The sequence below is a fragment of the Euphorbia lathyris genome, chromosome 4, assembly GCF_963576675.1.
Source record: "Euphorbia lathyris chromosome 4, ddEupLath1.1, whole genome shotgun sequence".
Taxonomy (NCBI): domain Eukaryota; kingdom Viridiplantae; phylum Streptophyta; class Magnoliopsida; order Malpighiales; family Euphorbiaceae; genus Euphorbia; species Euphorbia lathyris.
Window position 1 is genome coordinate 72,235,238 of NC_088913.1, and position 17,877 is coordinate 72,253,114.

The window sequence follows — 17,877 nt, forward strand, 5'->3', positions numbered from 1 at the left end:
CTTTGAACGCCACAAAACCCTTTCGGGATAGTTGCCCTTACTCAAATTAAAACTCTTTCGAGATGATAATTTGCCTAAGTGTTCAACAAAGTTTCCTTGTAATGATTTTGAATTCAAGTGCATATTAATGAAAACACCAGCCTCACTTATATTGGATTGGTTACCATAAGTGCTGCATAACGATTTGTCGAATAGAACGGACTTTATTAGATGAAATATAAATTGATACAAGTTTACAGAGAACAAGGAGCATCGAGTTCTTCGAGGGCGTGCAAGTGAAGGGCTTGATCGGTTCCGCTTCCTTGGGTTTCCTAGGAGGTTGTCAGGCTCGGGGGCGAACAATTTACTCAATCTTCTCGCTGTAACTTCGTAATAGGGATTCGGTCGGCCACTACCATGATGCAAACTAAAACTGGAACAATGTCTAAACGCTACTGAGTTGTAATTAAACTATAAACAATATGTGTACCTCATCTTGTTTTATACAGAATCTAATTTCTAACTCTCGAAATGTTTTTACTTAGAACTTCGACATAAGTTCTACGCTCTGATTTCTATATCTATATTATAGCATTTCATTACATTTTTTCTCAACATCAACTCTTTATTTATAGATGTTGAAGGGTTGTGTTTGAAGTGATGTATCCGTTGGTTAAGAGTCGTGTCCGTTGTGAAAGGACGTCTTTATCCACTTGAACGAACGCGTTTCTTGGATTTTCAGCATGTGTAAAATGCTCTTGGTGAATTTTCTGCACTTACCGAGGATAGTAATCCGCGGCCGTGAATGACGTAGCACTGAGCTGAGCGACGGGCGAAGGGGAGAAAAGGTTATACCACGCGTGTAGCGGCCGCGGGTCTGGGATCCACTGTCGCGGCCCGGCAAGTTTTCTTACTTCTTGCTTTCGTTCGTGTCCTCGACTTGGCGCTTTCGATTTACGTCGTCTTTGACTCCTTTTGTAGGGTTTTTCTTCTGTTTTAGATCCTTTTTCGTTCCTATTTGGATTTTACCGAACATTCAAGTACCTTGCAAGAAAGAAAGATATTCGAAAGTAAAAGTAATCTAAACAGATATAAACAACACGAATTTGTAATAAAAATGATATAAATATTAATGATATTTTAGGTATATTTTGGGCTTAACAGCATCCTTATTATCTAACTATCACAAACAAACCCCAAAATAAAAAATAAAAATTCAATTATACCATCTTCTCCATTACTTTTTAATTTTTTTCTTTCTCTCTCATCTTTTTTAATTTTTCTCTCTCTAAAATCAAGTTTCTCTCTCTAGAATCACAGTTGAATACTCTTATCATGATCATCACCTGAATTTGAATTATTACCTCCGGTAGCACCGCAAATTTCATCATCAGCACCGTCATGATTAATAATCCAAAATAAGAGAAATACTCATGCCTTGGAACATCAACAAGCTGTTTAACATTCGCATTATAAATTAATAATCCAAAATTGATTCAATTTCAGTTGAACTTTCTCAAACACTTCTTGTTTGAAATCCTTAGTTCCTCTGAAAATTTCATCCATCGTCATCGAAGCATCTAGAACTCGAGTTTCGCCTTCGATTATTCCCTGTACGAGCTCTTTCACATGGTGAGAGAGCTTATCGTGCGGTGAAATTATCTTCGCGTACTTCAATAGGCTCTGTTCGTCGTCGACGTGAGGGCCGATTGTGAAAACTGCCGGGAGGACGAATGGGAGTTTCTCGGCGCTCATCGCTTGGACTTCGAATGTGTAGTTTACTGGTGAAACGTCGAAAACGGTGCAGGATTGGCCGGGGAAAAGCCATGCTTTCTTTGAAAGCTTTATATCGGAGATTCCGATTCTGGTGATTACTAGATACTCCGATGGGCTTGCAATGTACATGGTTGTAAGGGGTTGTGTGAATGAATAAATAGGAGAGGCAAAGTTGGAAAATGTTGAGAGTTTTAGGTGGAAATGGAAATTTAATGCACCAACACCAACACCAGACGGTGCTGATGATGAAATTTGTTGTGCTGCCGGAGGTAATAATTCAAATTCAGGTGATGATCATGATAAGAGTATTGGCGGTGACCGGATAAGCTATGGTGGAAACCGATGGCCGAGGCAAGAGACTTTGGCTTTATTTTAGAGAGAGAAATTAAGAGAGATGAGAGAGAAAGAAGAAAAAAAATTTAAAAAGATGGAGAAGATGATATATTTGATTTTTATTTTATATTTTGTGGTTTTTTGTGATAATTAGATAATAAGGGGGTTGTTAGACGAGGTGCCGCGGCCTAATCTCCCGGGCGGACCGGGGGGTGGACAACCTCATGGCGACGTAAGCGGTGATTGGCGCCGAAAGCAACCAATCGTGGAATCAAGCTGCTCGGCAGGACCGGAGCTCGGAGATATGGAAGAGTCGCCACCCACGAATGGGAAAATGAACACCGATCCCTTGCGGGAGACCGGTGTGGGTTCGGGAAACTTAGGTACGAGCCGAGAAGGCTAGCTCCTTTCCGGAGAAAGGCTACTAGGCACCCCGACATCGCCCGGTTATGAACCACCGGCCTCCTACTCAGCATGTTAGGCGATAACGGACTAATCGTATACTTCTTTAAGTTTAAAATTCATTTGAAACCCTTTTCTTTCTCTTTTTAGAAACCGTTTTGAGCATATATTATTGAAAAGCCATATTAGTAAAGAATGACCCATTTACGTTATACATACACAGAGAGGGGGGAGAAAGAAGTGATTTATTTACAACCGCATTTAAATGTCATGTTGTGTGTTTATTCTACACTAACTTATTCCCCCAAAACGAGTTTATTTACATGGTTCGCACCTTAATCGCCGTTGGAACGATTTAGGTGCGTTTTAAAACCCCGTTTGATGAGGTTTACCCGAATCGCCGTTGGAACGACTCGAGTATTTGAAAACGTTTGAGATAAAAACCTTTTAATGAGAAAACGTGGTTAAACATACAAGTCAATTTTATTTTGTACAAATCCTTTAAGAAAACGATTCAAAAATTCTATTATTCGCAAAGAAAATGATTTTAATTACAATGTTCGCTTAATCCGCCTTTGGAACGGATTAAGGTTTTAAAACGTGGTGTTTTGAAAACGATTTGAACTATTGCAAAAAAACAACTCTATTTATTTATATTAGGACTCTCTAAAAATTCATTAGTTTAAATGATTAAGTTGAAAAACTCTCTTTTTGTGATTTATTTTCCCCACTTATTTAATGGACTCTCTACCTATTATAATTACATTAATAAACCCATTTAAACTAATATTCACACTCAAATAATACGCATTTGGCACATGGACCCATGAATGGGCCAAAAGAATAAAGAAAATAATTTAGACATATATATATATACATTTAAATCAAAAAAGAAGATATGAAAATAAGAGTTAACACAAAAGAAACTATATGTATATGAAAATAATAGGTACAACACATTTATACAAAAAAAATGTGAAAATAATAAGTAAATCTTATGAATAAGAAAATAACATTTACTCAAAAATAATTTCATTCAATAATCAACAAAATAACCCAAATATCCCAACACTATATATATATACATAACTAATATAGTTTTAAATACCAAAAATAACATATACTAATATCTATCAATTATTTCTCAAAATATCAAATAACTATCATTTAAAACATAGCCTAAATTAATAAAAAGGAAATACATATACATAATTATACTTATATTTAGAAAATAGTATAAAAAATGGTATACAAATATTATCAAATAATTATATATGCTAAAGGTCCAAAATAATTTGAAAAACATATATTACATAATTATACATATATATATTAAAGATTAAAAGCTTAAAAGTTAGGAAAAAGGGACTGAAATGGCATTTTTTACGTTTTGGCAGATTTACCGACGGAAAATCCGTCGGTAAACAGAATTTAGTGACAGAATAGGTAAATTACAGCAGCCCTCCTAAATGTTTCCAGATTTATTCAAAAGCTTTAAATTAAATCTAATTCAATCGTTTTGGATTTCCGAACTACCAAAGATGGATCATAGTCGAAAACGGAAGTTCCTAAACGACGTTTTTTTATTTCAAAACATTATTTAGAAATTTCTTTTAAATTAAAAACTTATAATTACAACGTTTTCGATACCCGAACTACCTTTTTATCGGATCACGGTTCGTATTGGGATATCAAAACGAGGTTTTTTATTTTAAAACAAAACCGAATTTTATTCAACACGAAATGGAAATTAAATAAATACGCTAATTAAATAAAATGTGACAACATAAATAAATAACTAAATAAATAAAAACTATAACATAAAAAAATAAATAGAAGAAGAGAATAAATTAAATAAAATAAAGAGTCTAGTCCTCGGATAATACCTTAAATTCGGTATCTGACAGTCGAAGCCGATTGATTCCACGAACCACGATCTTCCGTTTTTAATGAAAATTTAGTAAAAATTGAACTTTAGGAAATTTAGAATTTTTGAGAAAAAAATATTTTTCTCAAAAAAATTCACTCTCTCTCTCTAAAAATGTTTAGAGTGAGAAAGCTCTCTCCAAAAAATCCTCACTCTTGCATGGGGATCCGTGCCTTTTATAGGCAAACGGGTCCTCGGACCAATGGGCGACGCCCAAAGGAAATTGGGCGTCGCCCATTGGGGTTGGGCGGCCGCCCAACATTTGTTGGGCGATCGCCTAACAATCGTTGGGCAATCGCCCAACGGCGTTGGGCGAGCGCCCAACGGTCGTTGGGCGTTCGCCCGACGTGGTTGGGCGCCCGCCCGACGACCCTCGGGGCGTGCCTCGCGCCGTCGGGCGTGCGCACCCCGCGGCCGCCGAGCGCGCGTTCCGCACCGTCGGACGCTCACACGTCGCGGCCGCCGAACGCACGCTTCGCGCTACCGGGCGCGTGCGCTCAGCGGCCCATGAGAGCGCGCACCGTGCCACCGGACCCGGGCATTGCTCGGACGTCGAGAGCGTGCCACTCGCGGTGCGTCCGACGGATGCCGAGCGCACGTCCCGTGCCGCCGATTTTCCTTCGCTTATTATTCTTTATATATTTTTCCAAAACTTCCTGAATCAATCGCTTCAACCGTCTTGTTTTCAGGTTTTCGTCACAGGTCCTCCGACTCGGTGTCTACAGTTGCCCCTACTTTTCTATTTTGACAGTGATGTGTGTGTTTCGAAAACGTTTTTTGCTAACATAACACATGCAATGTAAAACATATAAAAGTAAAAGACACGTAAAGAGTAGGAGGGAGCATACCTGACCTTTGCGCTGCGCGTTCCGGTGTCGTCCTCTGATTCCTTCCATCGTCATCTTCGGAATGGCCGTCGATGAATGTTCTTTTCCCGGAATCTAGCGTACGTTGACTATGGGTAAGAATGGCTCAAAAGCAACCTCGGTCGTGGACCGTAGGTAAGATGGATAAAAAGCTACCTCGGTCGTGAACCGTAGGTAAAATGGTTAAAAAGCTACCTCGGTCGTGAACCATAGGTAAGATGGCTAAAGAGCTACCTCGGTCGTGAACCGTAGGTAAGATGGCTAAAGAGCTACCTCGGTCGTGAACCGTAGGTAAGATGGCTAAAAAGCTACCTCGGTCGTGAACCGTAGGTAAGATGGCTAAAAAGCTACCTCGGTCGTGAACCGTAGGTAAGATGGCTAAAAAGCTACCTCGGTCGTGAACCGTAGGTAAGATGGCTAAAAAGCTACCTCGGTCGTGAACCGTAGGTAAGATGGCTAAAAAGCTACCTCGGTCGTGAACCGTAGGTAAGAGGGCTAAGAAGCTACCTCGGTCGTGAACCGTAGGTAAGATGGCTAAGAAGCTACCTCGGTCGTGAACCGTAGGTAAGATGACTCAAGGGCAGAAAAGTTCTTTCTAACGATTCTGAATTCTTTTAAAACACCATTTTTTGGAGCTAGTGTCTCGGAGGTTTAATGGAAACGTGTTTTGGTCTGGAATGATATAGACTAATGATTATTTTTCTGTCGACTGTTGTCTGTATTTTGACTGGTGTCACTGTTCTGTAAAAATTGGCTGTTGTCTGGAGTTCATATCTTGGCAATGTTGGTCGTTGTCTGGGAGAAATGCAGACTGAAACGGACTGCAAATCGGAGGTCTGTGCACCTAGTAATTAATTATTTACTTTTTACCTTTATGTCAAATCGTACTTTTTCACTATTTACGGGAATGCCATTCCATTTTCCTATATAAGGTGGTGGGGTTTCATTTCAACCCCACACCTTCTCTCTCTTCTTTCTCTCACTAGACTTCAATTTGGATTATTCTCGGGATGGATTTAGATGAATGGGATGGCACTAGAGGCATGGACGAGGTTTACGTAAACCTGGATAGAGTGGATACCTTTCACGACCCTACGACGCATTTGAGCAGGACACGCTGCAACGAGGTAAGTAATTTCTCACTTTTATTTGATTCGAACTCTAGGCTTTAGCATTTCTATCCGAACATGATTTGCATGCTAACCCTTAGACTGCCTTAGAGGACTTTAGCTAGAAAACGTGAATTCCTTTATTTACAAGTAGCACTTGTTTATTTTTGTAAGAATGCGCGCTATATGCATGTGAATAGTGACACTACAAATTTATGCATGCTAACGGTACAAACAACGTGAATAGTGAAGACGTGAATAGCGCACGTGAATAGTAAAAACGTGAATAGCGCACGTGAATAGTGAAAACGTGAATAGTGCACGTGAATAGTAAAAACTTAACTAATGCACGTGAATAGTGCACGTGAATAGTAAAAACGTGAATAGTAAAACGTGAAGAGTAAAAACTTAGCTAATGCACGTGAATAGTAAAACCTAATCTATGCTCCTCGTCCCCGCAGACGAGGGTGGATTAAAGAATTGACTAAACCCTACGTGAATGACCCCACAGGAGAGATTTTTACAGAAAATTGGTCCTAACTGACCGGATGTCTCTATGAAAGAATACCTAGTCTTAACGCGTTCTTATCAATTGCATGCTTTAGGAGCTATATTTAAATTTTCTTGTCTTGTTCTTTTTAGTTCATTGAGATTTCGGGGACCACCGCCGAGATTCACTCGTGGTACGATAGGCTAGGTGCCGCGGCGAGAGCCCGCGTGCGCGAGTTGGGCTTCGAGCCTTTTATTGCAGCGCTGCCCCGCACCAACGGGGTATGCGATCATTTTGGCCTACGGGCCTTATGTGAGCGGTGGGTTGACTCGACCCACACCTTCCACCTTTTCTTTGGGGAGATGACCATCTCGCCCCGAGATTTTTCGCCGCTGACAGGGTTACGAGGGAGCAACACTCCCGTTCCTTTCCATTTCGGTATGATGCGACCACGGGTCAACCTTGCTAGGCTCGCTGCCTTGATTGGACCGGGAGTTCGTCTTTGCGCCAAATCTACTCCAGCGAAGTTTATTTCCACAGCGAGCCTCTTGAGTCGGCGAGATTTCTGCGAGACAGACGATACCGACTTGGCGGTTCGCAGCTTCTTAGTGTATACTCTGAGTGAGACGATTTTCCACACGAAGGGCGGAAAGGTACACGCAGGTCTCATTCAGGCGCTCAGCGATCTGGATGCAGCGGCTTCCTACGATTGGGCAGGGGCAGGCTTAGCCTTTCTCTACAAGTTTTTGGATCTGACTTGCCGGAAGCGCAAGGATTTCGGTGGTTACACCTTTGCTCTGCTGGTACGTGACGCCTTCTTGACTTGCCCGTCTTATCGTCTTTGCGTTTTTCACACTCCTAGTCCTTATTTTTACCGCAGGTGTGGGCGTATGAGAGGCACATCCTTCCCAGCCCGTCTCGATCTCGACCGAGAGTACCGAGGCCGCCTTTCATGACTCGATGGAGGGATTTTGACTTGAGCGCCGAAAGGAGTCGGACGGTGCCACGGCTCCTAGATTGGATCGACTCGCTGACCCTCACACAGGTAGATTTTGCCTAATCATGCTCGGTTTTTGTTTGAGTCTTTCTGACTTTCTCTTTGTGCATTTTTTAGATTAAGTTCAGGTGGGACGACCTTGACTTCGGCCCCGATTATACATATGTATCGATGATCCAGGAGCAGCAGTGTGTGCTCACCGGCCCCTGCGTGCGGGCATGGTATTTAGGGGATCGAGGCATCACCGGAGTTAGGGACGCTCACTGGACACCGGGTGAGATCCCCGTCTCTATGTTCGCGGTGCGGACCATGCCCTTATCGACCGTTCGTCGGGACTTGACCCGTCGGTTTGTTGGCAGAGCGGTGTGGATTCACGCCGGGGGCCGTGAGCCTTACTTATCTACTCTGCTGAGCGCGAGGGATGCCCCAGCGGCAGCGATGGAGGTGGATCCGGTGGCAGATGTATTTTCGAGGGAGGCTGTCGCGGCAGTCTTCGGTCAGGAGGAGGTCCCGATAAGTGGTTCCACCCCCTTCTTATTTTACCTTTCATTCATGAGATGTTTAGGGGTTTTTATTGTGTTTTTTTTTTGCAGGAGGGGTCCTGGAGGAGTGCCCATTTATCTGATTTCTTTAACGGTACTCGAGCTCAGACGCCTGTGTGCGAGCAGTCCTACTACGTCGGCGAGTCCTCCAGCGCTGCCCGACCGGAGAGGTCTTCCCTAGGCGTGCCCCTACCAGACTACGGGAGAGATTATGCCACGATTTGCTATGACGAGTCCGGGGCAGCTTATGCGGGATTCGAGGCGGCTCCTCCTATCTTCTCCTCGAGGGTCCCATTTGATACCTCAGACGCTTCTCTGACCACGAGGGAGACTTGTACGGATTACATGGGGCTGTCTGGTTACCTACGAGATCGCCTCAGCTTGCGCTGCACCGATCACCTGGTATGTATCATTACTTTACTTTAGTGTAGTGGAATGTATGCATGTATGTATGATTTATGTTTTTGGCCTATGCTGCTTTTTATCTGTTCTTTTTTTTTCTTTTTCTGTAGAGTGATCTGCATGCCCACGAGCGGAGGCAGAGCGAGTTGGTGCGGGAGGCCGACGCCCGGGTTGGTCAGGTGTATCAGGAGAGAAATGATCACTGGTCAGGGATGATGCGACGGGAGACTGAAGGTCGCCTTGCCGTCGAGGAGAGGGCGCGTGATGAGTCGATCAGGCGCCTTGCTGCAGAGGAGAGAGCACGAGCTGTTGATGAGAGAGCACGCGCCTCTGACGAGAGAGCGCAAGTTTCTGATGAGAGAGCGCGTGCTGCCGAGGAGGCACTATCTGCAGAGCGGGCATCACACCTGAGAGATTTTGAGGACTATTGGGACTTCCCTCCGTATTAGGCTCGTTATGTATTGCTTTGTAGCTTTCATTATTGCTTTGTAGCTTTCATTATTGCTTTGTAGCTTTTATTAGAGTTTCCCCGATGTATAGCTGATGTATAGGGAGTGGGGTGGATAGTAGGTAGGCTTTTTGTGAAAAGTAGGATAGGAAATGTATAACTCGTGATTCATATTACCATGCATTCAGTAGATTATGATGATTCCAATCATTCTCATCAAATATATTCATGCCTTTATTTATTTACAAACAACAGAAATACTTAGTCTCTTATACATTGTTTTTGTAATTGCTCAAGTCATAACTATTGTTACCAGGACCCGCCTTTCGGTTTTCGGATCCCGGCGATTTTTCTCCTCTCCTTTTACTATCCCGGAATTTTTAAATGAGTGCCCTTTCGGGTTTTCACCCATTGGGATTTCCCTTATTGTTGCATAGGTCGCCCTTTGCGGGTTTTCAACCTATCGGGAATTTTTCTTTATTTTTTTTTATTTTTTTTTACGAAAAGTATTTCTTAAGCCTATCCAGGTTGGTAGGTTCGGAGAATTCCATGCCGTCCATTGTGGTTAACTTCACCGCTCCTTTGCTTAGTATCTTCTTCACGACGAATGGTCCTTCCCAATTAGGCCTGAACTTCCCCCTCGGGTCGGTGTGCGTCACACGGATCTGTTTCAGCACCAAATCTCCTTCTTTGATAGGACTGGTCTTGACCTTTTTATTGAAAGCCCGAGCCATCCTTCTTTGATATAACTGTACATGGTAAAGCGCTTCCATCCTTTTTTCGTCAACTAGAGCCAACTGCTCACATCGCTTTTTCGCCCATTCCGCCTCGGGAATTTCTGCCTCCACTGCGATTCTCAACGATCGCTTTTCGATCTCAATCGGCAAGACTGCTTTTGTTCCATACACCAAAGAGAATGGCGTTGCCCCAGTTGAGGTTCTAATTGTCGTGCGATAAGCCCATAATGCGAGTGGGAGCTGCTCATGCCAATTCTGATGTGATTCCACCGTTTTTACGAGAATCCTCTTAAGGTTCTTATTAGCTGCTTCTACTGCCCCATTAGCTTGTGGACGGTATGGAGAAGATCTGTGATGTTCAATGCCATATTCTCGGAAAAGATTCCTTACTTCCCCCTGAAACTGGACCCCGTTATCCGTAATCATGTGATGAGGCACTCCAAACCTGGTGATCAAGTGTTTTTCAATGAACTTTCTCATCTGCTTGGATCCCAGTTTGCTAAACGACTCTGCTTCTACCCACTTGGTGAAATAATCGATGGCGACAACAATAAACTTATGTCCATTTGAAGCGTTGGGCCTTACTTCGCCGATGATGTCGATGCCCCAGGCAGCGAATGGCCAAATAGGTGCTAACACATGTAATTCCATGGCTGGAAGATGACTGCAATCGCCGTGGATTTGACAATCGTGGCATTTCTTTGCATACTCGTTACAATCTCTTTCCATGGTGAGCCAATAGAAGCCTTGCCTAATAATTTTCTTAGCTAGTACTGCTCCCCCCATATGGGCTCCACAAATTCCTGAATGTACTGATTCCATTGCCTCGCGGGCTTCTCCCGCATCCAAGCATCTTAATTGTAATCCGTCAATGTGCCTTTTGTAAAGCAAGTCGTTATGGATGACGAACTGACGAGCTAGCCTTCTAATCACAGCTTGATCCCTCGGTTCTGACTCTGCCGGATATGTTCCATGCTTCATGAAGTTCACGATATCGAAATACCATGGTTTTTCATCTGCCTCTAACAGCATTACGTACTCGTAGCATGGTTTGTGAGATCTTCTCAATACCAACGGTTTCGAAGCAAGGTTCCGGGGGTTGTCCCAAACTGACACCAAAGTGGCCAAAGCGTCTGCCGCCTGGTTCTGTGCTCGAGGGATATGATAGAAACGGCATTCTTTGAATCTTTGTGCCAACCCTTCTAGCTGATCGAGGTACGGACGTAGTCTTTCTTCTCTTACCTCCCAGTTTCCTTGTGCCTGTTCGATGATCAACTTTGAGTCACCCCAAATTTCGACGTACGATGCTCCTAGTGCCGCTAATGACTCTAAACCATAAATGCACGCTTCATATTCGGCCATATTATTGGTGAGAGGGAAGGATAACTTCTTGGCCATCGGGATCCTTTCTCCTTCTGGTGAGGTAAGTAGTACTCCTACTCCAGCTCCATTCGAATTAACTGCTCCGTCGAAGAACATTTTCCACGGTATGACTTCGATTGCGTTCAAGTGCTCATCGGGGAAATCATAACTTATCTCTTCTTCCTCTGCATTCAAGGGTTGGTTGGCCAGAAATTCTGCCACGGCCCTCCCTTTGATAACCTTCTTCGTCACATATTCAATGTCAAACTCGGATAAAAGCAACAACCATCTGGCTAACTTCCCCGTCAAGGATGGAGTTCGGTATAGATACTTCACGGGGTCCATCCGAGAAATAATGATCACTTTATACGATTGGAAATAGTGCCGCAGTTTCTTTGTCAACCACACCACTGCCACACATGTCTTTTCGATCATGTTGTACTTGAGCTCGTACTCCAGGAATTTCTTACTCAAATAATACACCGCGTGCTCCACACCGGTGTCTCCCTCTTGAGCCAACATTGCCCTAATAGATCGCTCCTCAATTGCTACGTAGAGGAGAAGCGGCTTTCCCAGTTTAGGCGGTCTCAGCACTGGCGGATTAGACAAATAGCTCCGGACGCTCTCCAAAGCTTGCTGACACTTATCATTCCAAACAGCGGGTTGGTCTTTCCTTAGCAACTTAAAGATTGGCTCACAGATTGCGGTGAGTCTTGCTATGAACCGACTGATATACTGAACCTGCCCCAGAAACCCTCTCACTTCCTTCTCATTTCTCGGCGCCGGCATTTCCTGTATAGCCTTCACTTTATCAGGATCTACCTCGATTCCCTTATTTTCGATTACATAGCCTAAGATTTTCCCCGACGAAACGCCGAAAAAGCACTTCTTCGGGTTTAACCTTAGCTTGAATTCTGCAATTCGGGCCAAAAACTTCTCGAACGCGGCAAAATGCCCTTCTCTTGTCTCTGATTTGACCATCATATCGTCCACATAGACTTCTACCTCCTTGTGTATCATATCATGGAACAGTGCTGTGGCCATTCGCTGGTAAGTTGCCCCGGCATTTTTCAAACCAAACGACATTACTCTGTAACAGTATGTCCCCCACTCAGTTGTGAACGAGGTTTTTGCTTTGTGCTTTTTGGCCATCTGAACTTGCATGTAGCCCATGAAACCATCCACATTCGTGTGTAATACACTTGACGCTGCACTGTCGATCAATACGTCGATATGAGGCAATGCGAACTCATCCTTGGGGCATGCCTTGTTAAGATCTCTGTAATCGACGCACATCCTCACTTTGCCGTCCTTCTTCGCAATTGGTACCACATTTGCGACCCAAGGGGGATAGTCGATCACTTTGATGAATCCTGCTTCTAACTGCTTCTTCACCTCCTCCCTGATCTTATCTGCCCATTCGGGTCTCATACGTCGGAGCTTCTACTTTACGGGCTTTGCTTCGGGATAAGTTGGAATGCGGTGAGTTACGATAGATTGATCAATTCCAGGCATGTCTTCGTATGTCCAAGCGAATACAATTTCGTATTTTTTAATTATTCTCTCAAATTCTTTTCTCTCTTCAATAGTTAATTCTGGAGCAATTTGTATAAGTTTAGGATTTTCATCCGTACCAAGATTGAAAGTTGACATTTCTATTGCATTGATTTCAAATGTAGGCATGTTATATGAATGAGAATGCATGGAATGATCATGATCAACATCAAGCAAGTAAGCAAAATCAGAATTCATTTCATTGATAACATGGGTGATTACATCATCTGATTCAAACAAAGCAGTAATACAATTTTCATCATCGAGGTCCTCGGGTTTCTCATGAACTTTGGAGGTACTAGGCTCGTCCACCGCTCCCGTAGTTGCTTCAATGGTGATGACTTGCTCCTCGGCATTCAAATCCAGCATCATAATCTCCTCGACAAAGCAGCTCGCCTTTCCTTTGCCCCAGTCGGCCACATCATTGAAGATTTCAAATCCCGGCAGAATCTTTCCTTCTGTGCTAGTCCATGCCTCGGGGGTCCCTGAATACGCCTTTCCATGCCCCTCGTTCATGAAGTACTTCCTTAGGCCCACTTTTCCTTCACCACTTACATTGGACGGACCTCCCTGCTCATATCCCAAACCCCTCCGGGTTTTCTGACTCTTAAAATCTGGAAATTCTGGCAACCCCTGATGGTGTGCTCCTAAGCCCATTCCTGGGATGAAACCTCCCTTCATCATCTTCACCACGTCGGTGGTCATGCTTGACTCGTAAATCCTGGACACTTGGAACCCGGAGAAAAGCTGAGGCTCAATTCCCAACGCTACCACCAAGCTTAATTTCTCAGCTCTGATTGTCACTATCTCCTCCCCGAAGGGAAACTTGATCATTTGATGGAGCGTGGAGGGCACACCTCCCAACTTATGGAACCATGGGCGTCCCAACAATACAGCAAAGGTTACCGGGATATCCAGCACCGTGAACTCAGTTTCTTCTTCATGCGGCCCCACTTTCAACTTGGCCTTGAAGACTCCTTCAATGTGCCTACGGCTATCGTCATATGCTCTAATCACAGTTTCAGAAGCTGTCAAATCTCCTCTCTCCACTCCCAACTTCGACAAGAGTTTCAACGGGTAAACATTAATGGCCGATCCATCATCGACCATCACACAGCTAGTCTTCTTTCCGTTGATTTCCGCTCGGATGTACAAAGGCTTATTGTGAGCCTTCCCCTCTTCTGGGAGATCCTCGTCAGTAAATGTGATTTCAGCCTTCTTTCGGGCCATAATCGCTCCCACTAGCGCTGCCGGCTCAGTATCGGTGGAAATAACCCGATTCTGCAATTCTTTCATCAAGTTCTCACGATGGTACTTAGAATGGCATAGAACTTCCCAGACTGTAGACTTAGCTTGTGTCTTCTTCAACTGCTCAAGAACTTGGTCATCGGGCTTAGGAGCCGACCCTTCCCCTATCTCAGTCTCTACTATAGGGGCCTTTCCCTCGGCCACACGACCTGATCTCGTCATTACCGCAATTTCCGGCTCATCATCCGATTCATCCCAAATGTTGATAGGGATCCTTCGATTGGCCTCTTCCTCGTCCGAGGAACTCTCCCAAATGTCCACAACCATTAAATCCATGACGTGAGGAACATTCGGATTCAAGTAAAAGGGATCCGCCGATCCATACAAGGCCCAACCTATCAACTCATCATAATCTCGGAGGGACACTCTGCTCATCCTTCTGGCGGCCAACGGAATAGCACCTCGTTGTATGCACATAAGCTGCACCTTATCGCTCATTGTTTCATGACACTGCTCATAACGGTGCCTCCACCTTCTAACATAATCCACAAACGGTTCCTCGGGGAATTGCCTAATCCTGTCCAGATCGTCCAGGGATCCCATCCACGGAATGTACATTTCATATCTTGACACAAAGGCACTTCTGAGCGGTATCCAATGACCCATCTCCTCCTCTGATAGACCCTGATACCACAATAAGGCTTCACCCATCAAGGTTTCCGGAAAATGTTCATGCAACTCACATTGCGGAAATCCGGCGTCATACATATGATTGCGGAATAACCTTGCATGCTCAACAGGATCCTGGTATCCGCCATACCTAGGCATCGCTAACACCGCATCAGGTGTTTGGTAAGATGGGGAATCCGGGGTTTGCTCTGCCAGCATCCATACTGTATACTCCTTGATAAATCTTTTCGTCATTGCCGCCCAATCGGTCTTAACATACATCGGCAATGACATGTACCACATTAACGGTTCACCCATCAATGAATTGCAAAACAAGCTAGTGATCTCTTCCTCTTTAAAACCCAAGGGTGCCATAGCCGACAAGTAGAAGTGAAGGTGCTCCATAGGGTCCTTATTGCTGTTATACTTACTAACCCTCGGTAGCGGACGTTTGATGGGTCCGATTTGCATTGCAAAGCGCTCTGCGGCCCTGTCCTCGACTCTTTGGTACTTTTCTAAGAATAAATCTGATAATTGATCCCAATCATGCTTACAAGAGTCGGGTAATGAGTGGAACCATTCCAAAGGCTCGCCTGTCAGCAAATGGTGAAACCACTGAGCAATCTCATCCACCCCGAAGGATTCGACAAACATATCGCGCATATATTCACGCAAGTGCACCTCGGGGTTTTCTCCACCACTAAACAGACCCAATTCTGGCACAATAGTCCGAGACGACCCTTCCCCAGTCTCTTCGGCACTATCTTCATCATACGGTGCTCCACCGTCCAACCCTTCATCCATTAGTTCATTCTCTTGTTCCTCGCCAAGGAAGGACACATATAGACCACTTCCCACATTGTTCTTTTCGTCGGAGTCCAACAACTCCTCTATATTCTCCTCGAAGGATTCCATCACTACACATTCTGTCAGACCCATTCCGATCATGCTTACCCTATGATTAGGCAATGGATTACGCCTAGTGGAAGGGTTCGCTGACAAAGGATCAGCTATCTTTTTCTCCTCGATTAAATCTTGGATTTCGTGTTTCAGCCTCTCACAATTCTCTATTGTATGCCCATAACTGCTATGGAATTCACAATACCCTCTAGCCTGTATCTGCGGAGTAGGTTGAGCTTTGTTATACGGGGTAAGGGCTTTCAACAATCCCTTTTTCTGTAGACGCTCAAAAACTTTTGCGTAGGTCTGATCGAACTTGGCGAACCGCCTCTTTTCAATAGCATTAAGATCAACCACTTTCACTGCTGCGGATTCTGTACTCGCACTAGGCCCTCCGGCACTATATCCAGACTTCGTCCACTTGGTATAAGCTTTCTTTGGCTCCCCATCCCCTTCAACAGTCAAGGCACAACTATACATCTGATTGAAATCAGTAAATGGCATATACCGCAACTCATTCTTGATATACGGCAACGTGTTGCCAACCACCATTCGGATCTGATCCTGCTTGAGCGGCTTTTGTTTCATCACTGCGGCCTTAGCCCTCCATCTTTTCACTAAATCGGAAAAGGATTCCCCAGCCTGTTGCTTAGTGCTCTCTAACTCTTTCAAAGTGACCTCCAGCATGGTGTTGAAGCTATACTGAGCGATGAATGACTTTGCTAATTCCTTCCAATCCCTCTTTGTTACCATCGGCAATGCATGAAACCATGTGAGGGCAGCCCCCTCTAGGTAGGTGTTAAACAGCCCTAGGACCTGATCCTCAGTCAGGATCGTGTGCTTCATCACAGCAACATACTGATTCATGTGAGCGGTGGGATCTCCCGTTCCATCGAACTTTTTCATGTCAGGGAGCCGAAATTTCAAAGGCAAAGCTGTTGCCGACAAACAATTCTTCAAGTTATAGAAATCCTGACTTCCGGAGCTTCCTCCACGCAAGTCCTGCACTTCCTGTGTGATGTGTTGCTTCCACTCCTCTTCCTTAGCTTTCTCTTTCTCCAGCTGCTTCCGAATATAATCCTGATAATCATCCTCATTCCCAAAGCGAGGACCATCGTTCACCTCATTCTCAGCGTGTTTACTGCCATTTTTATCATCTCTCATGGCCAGCTTAGCTAACTGGGCCGCTATCACTGCTAACTGCTCATTAATGTTGTTCACAGAGTTTTCCAATCCGGCCACTTTTTCGTCGGTCGCAGACATACCGGCTGAAGACTGAGTATACTCGGACGAAGATGATTCCGAAGCCACAACTGCCGATTCAGAACTGTCAATCTGTAACTGATCAAACTGCCTAACTAGCCGACTGCTTTCTCGGTACCACAATCGCTTAATGATGACGTCTGCGCGAACGGTATCCATTAGTATGTATGCATGATTATATGCATGATTCGTGGTGTGTGCGTTTATTTATTTACGATTATAAGATAAGAAGAACAAACGTTAGTTCTATTTACACGTATCACAACATCTCTCTTCCACCCTTATTCCTCCACACACTCGTCGGTCCAGGTCTCTTTCCTAGGATTTTGGTTTTTTTGCTCACATTGCGGTCCAGGGGACGCGTGATGCCGTCGATTATTGCGGAAAAGTAAATCACCCATCAGACAATACCATTCGTTTTTGACGTATCCACGTTCAGTGACTAAGAAATCGACCAAGTTGGATTGTCCTTTCAGAATAACTCGTCTTTTGTCATTTTGCGAGACGCATTAGTTTGGGTTTTGACTCCCTTTGAGCGCATCTCAGTTTTTAGACATGGTACGAGTTATTCTTCTAGTCCAATCGTTCGTTATTGTCAATGACTCGTTCCCTTTTGTTCGCGCGGGTTCGTGTCTCGATTTTTGGATTACAACGGGATCTTTTGGATCTATCGAGAGACATAACCACGTGTTTATTTAGTGATGGAATCACTTTTGGATTTTATTTTAGGGAACGGACTCATCGCGTAACGCGTTTGTTCTTAGCGTCGAGGATTCGTTTGCTCATTTTGCTACGTGAAAAGATGGCGAGTCTTATTTTGAGCGCACGATAATCTTTCGGCTAATTAAAACTCTTTGTTCCTCCCAATCCACG